This window comes from Sturnira hondurensis, unplaced genomic scaffold (genome assembly GCF_014824575.4).
Source record: "Sturnira hondurensis isolate 20B ecotype Veracruz unplaced genomic scaffold, ASM1482457v3 Scaffold0025370, whole genome shotgun sequence".
In the NCBI taxonomy this organism is placed as follows: domain Eukaryota; kingdom Metazoa; phylum Chordata; class Mammalia; order Chiroptera; family Phyllostomidae; genus Sturnira; species Sturnira hondurensis.
Genome location: NW_028098001.1, coordinates 14,954,429 through 14,959,048, shown reverse-complemented (window position 1 = coordinate 14,959,048; position 4,620 = coordinate 14,954,429). Strand labels below are relative to the sequence as shown.

The window sequence follows — 4,620 nt, the reverse complement described above, 5'->3', positions numbered from 1 at the left end:
CTAAAACTAAAGCAAACCCAGAGGACAGCTAGATCAGGAGTGGAACCATAGAAATGAAGAACACATGGAGGGTTAGAAACAGGGGGGTAGGAGGGGGAGAAGGGGGGAGAAGGCACAGAAAATAGCATAGATGGTAGGTAGAAAATAGATAGGGGGGAGGGCAAGAATAGTGGGGGAAATATAGAATCTAAAGAACTTGAGACACGTGGTTATAAACTAAGGCGGGGAGAATGGTGGGGGAGGGAGGGTGCGGGTGGAGGGGAATGAAGGGGGGAATAGAACAACTGTAATGGTATAATCAATAAAATATATTAATAAATAAATAAATAAATAAATAAATAAAAGAAATATAAAAAATAAAAATGACCAAAGGACCTAAATAGACACTCCTCAAAAAAAAAAAAAGGATCAAACAGCTAAGGGGTATATGAAAATCTGCGTAGCATCTCTAATCAGAGAAATGCAAATCAAAATCACAGTGAGCGTTCACCTCATACCAGTCAGTATGGCTATTATTAAAAAGACAAAAATAATAAGTGTTGGAGAGGATGTGGCAAAAAGGGAACCCTTGTATACTGCTGGTTGGGATGGAAATTAGCACAGCCATCATGGTAAACAATGTGGAGATTCCACAAAAAAATAAAAAATATGCCGTATGATGCAGCAACCCTGTTTCTGGGTATATATCTAAAGGAAATAAAATCACTATCTCAAAAAGATATTTTCACTCTTATGTTTATTATAGCATTATTCACAACAGCTAAAATATGGAAATAACCTTAGTGTTTGTCTATGAATAAGTGGATAAAGAAAATGCAATATCAAATACTATGGGAGTGGGGGATGGGGCAGGAAGGAGGAGGACAAAGTGGGGAATTGGGACAAGTGTAATAGAATAAACAAGAATAAAATAAAATAAAAAAATATACATATATATATATATATATATATATACACATACACAGAATGAAATATTATCCAGCCTTAAAAATTAAGGAAATCCTGCCATTTGCTGCCACACAGATGGAGCTGAAGGGTATTATGCCACGTGTAATAAGCCAGACACTAAAAGAGAAATACTGCATGATCACGCTCATGAAATCTAAAATATCTAAACTCACAGAAGGAGAGAGGAGAATGGTACTTGCCAGTGGCTGGGATTGAGAGGAAACTGGGTGATGATGGTCAAGGATTAAAAAGTTTAGTTATACCAGACGTGTAACTTACAGTTATCTAATATACTACCTGATGAGGGTAATTAACAATGTGTTACTGCATACTTGAAATTTGGAATGAGGGTAGAACTTAAATGTCAACATGTACACATGCATGCACACACACTGGCAACTACATAGAGGAAATTTACATGCTATTAGTTAATATGTTATGACTTTAATAATCTTTTCATAATATATACTTGTATCAAAATATGAAAATTTATACCTTAAATGTACACAATTTTTATAAGTCAAAGATATCTCAATAAAGCTATTTTTGAAACTTAGAATTTTAATAAAGTTTTATTGGTAAGCCAAGTAAATAAGAATACTATAGAAAAAGTAAAGCAAGGCAGTCGGTCTGTGACTGGTCCTGAGTATAAGAATAATCTGTTTTGGAGCCCATATTTTTTGCAATTAGAAAATTCCAGAAAAGCTTTGTCTTTTCTCTGTTTTAATATTACTTTCTTATGTCATATTAAGATAATTTTTACAACTTAAAACATTAAAACGTCAAGGTTACATATTTCAAAGTCTTTAGATTATTAAATTGCAAATATGCTAGCAAAATACTAAGGTCCAGTGTAAACTGGCCAAATATCTTGAATTACTACTGTTTTTAAAACTATACTCTTTCACTCCAGGTTAACTTAAATTTGCTATTAATTGTAAATTCTATTCTATTCTATTCTATTCTATTCTATTCTATTCTATTCTATTCTAGTCACCTTTGAATTGGATCGGGTAGTCTTTATTTTGTGGGCCAGGATGCTATTTTTGGATGCTGTGCACTGCTTACTTACTACCTTCCACTCTAAAGGCAGCTGCAATTTGGGGAAGGAGCAGACATATCAAACCACTATATATAAAGTCCTTTAAGCATTTGAAACTAGTTGCTATTCCTACTTAGAACGTCAGTGGAAAGTCCACCTGGGAAAAAATTCCATAGGACACAGAACAAGATGAGAAACTGGACTTCACTGTAAACTAAAAATACCTGTTGTCTCTAGGCAGATGCTCCTGAGTGGACGTTTTCTTGAAGGAAAGGGCCCTCGGTGCTCCTGTCAACAAGTCTGGAGGGGGGAGCACTGGCTGATGCATACAAGCGAAGAATATGGATTCCCTGCTTATAGTTGTGTGACCTGTCAGTTATTGCCCAATAATTACCAAGCAAGGAACTGATTGCCCCCCAATCAAGTTAAACTTGGAAAAAATTTAAGTTGACTTAATTTAACATCTGTAATACAGGTGTTTTTGTGCTGTCTTGACCCAGTGTTCAACACCTGGCTAGAGACCGTTTAATTCCCCTTTTTGAGCAACTGATTAAGTCCACACCCCCAACAATTTTTCCTATGGGACTCTCACACTCTGTGCCGCTACACAACCACCCTAATCACCCCAGGGCCAGGTACCAGAAAGCCAGAGACAGCCTATGGCCAGAGCCCACTGAAATTATTCAAATTAGCCAGACCTACCTAAACCTGTGTATTCTTCCTCACCATTTCTTTCCAACAAAAAGCATAATAAAAGGTGTTTGCCCACAGCTTCCCCTTTTTCTCTGCCTCCTAACCACTCCCATACTTCTCCTGAAGGCCATGTATTTCCCCTGGGAACTGTGAGTAACAAAACAATAGAAACCTAGTTTCTTTCTCTTAATCTGTATCAGATCTCTGCAAACCTCATTCAAGGTAATAAGGTTAAAACAACCTCATCAACTTCTCAAAGAGAAAAGAAATGTACAGAAAAGGGAGGTGAATTGCCTGGAGCCTCACTATTCTTGGCAGAGATGGATCCAAAATTCAGGCCTCTGATCACAAGCTCTTAATCTACAATTCCTTTCTTTAAAGTTTACATGAAAAGCAGATTACCAGAGAATGTCATATAATAAAAAAATATATCCCTAATGGACTAAGCATTACTAAAACTTACCACTGTGTTTGGCACTAAATATTAACTACAATTCTTCAAGGTGTATATTATAAAACTCAGTTTATACTTGAGAAAACTGAGACTCAGAGAGGGGAACAGGCTCAGTGGACAAAGCCACTTTGTATTTCATTATATAGGAAGCAATTCATAGCCATAACTCAAATGCTGAAGCTCCCAATACAGTATAGCAGGCACTGCCTTTCTCAAATGATCTGAAGTTCATTAAAGTCAAAGGTTCTTCCTTCTACACTGATGGAAGAGTAAAAATCAAGACAGGGAGGAGGTAAGTGATAGCAGGGAGTCTTTTTAATTTTAATGAATCCACAGGGGAAATCAGCATAATCTAAATGAGGAGAATATGTATTTCCTATTCCTCTCTCTTTTCATTTATACATATCCCACACTCATTTTTTATATTTGTTGAATGCAAATAATGTGTAAGACACTGTTCCAAGTTTTTTATTATTCTATTTGATTTTCTATTTTTGTTTTTTCAAATGAGGTTAATTCCAGGCAGCACAAAATTCAGGATAGAACAAAGACTGAAGAGTACCCTTCGACGGGATTCTGGGCTGGGTTTACTCTGACTTCACAACTAAGGCTGAGATGACACAGTGAGAAAAACTAAAGAGGTGAGCCACTGTATCATCAGCATCAGCAGCAGCATCATCACAAAAGTTTATTCTTAAATATACAACAGGCTCCAAGACAACACTTCATCCTCGCTCTAGGTGGCAAGAGACATTATGACAGGGAATCCAGATGTTAAAATGGAATTAAGGATCGTCATTGCTCCAGGCACAAGGAAGAACTCACTTTTGCCAGATTCCTTAATTCCACCTGAGGCCAGCGTGGCCTTCCCCATGTCCTTCACTTTTAGCTCCTTGAGTTTCTTCTGCTCCCCTTTTTGCTTCTCCTTAAATGCCTTCTCTCGTCCGTTTGTTTGGCCTGTTTCTTGGGCTGCTTCAAGGGCTCCTTCTAGTCCCCTTTGCTGCCAGACATAGCACCTGCCACCTCTTCCCTAGACCCTGCCACTGGAAGCTCCTGTTCACATATTTTACATATAATCCTCACAACATATATATAATCCTGAGATATTATTAACCCATTTGTGGATAAGGGTATGGAGACACTCAGCAAGCAGCATGCTCCACAGTCTGTTCTCTTAGCCACTATACTAAATTTCCTCTCTCATACGACACATGTTCATAAATCCGCTCTACCTGTGCATTTTCCCCAGTAAAAAGGTCCAACTAAAATATATGGGAAGGCCTAGAAATTATATACAATTTCACACATCTGTCCCTGGAATAATTATTTCTGTATTATACGAAGGTATATTTTTGCTCGTTGAAGATGGGGGTGGAGAGAATGCTCTTAGCTGTTATTAAAATCTGCACTATGACTAAAGTGGAAACTGAATGATTCTCTAAGGAACCAGATTTTCTGGGTATCTGAGGAAGAAGGAAAATAG

The 4,620-nt window shown here is 37.3% G+C and overlaps 1 pseudogene; it reads right to left on the bottom strand.

Moving 5' to 3' along the window:
• Positions 1-3,873: 3,873 nt before the first annotated feature.
• LOC118982313 (translation machinery-associated protein 7-like) lies at positions 3,874-4,148 on the bottom strand (annotated as a pseudogene).
• Positions 4,149-4,620: the final 472 nt, after the last annotated feature.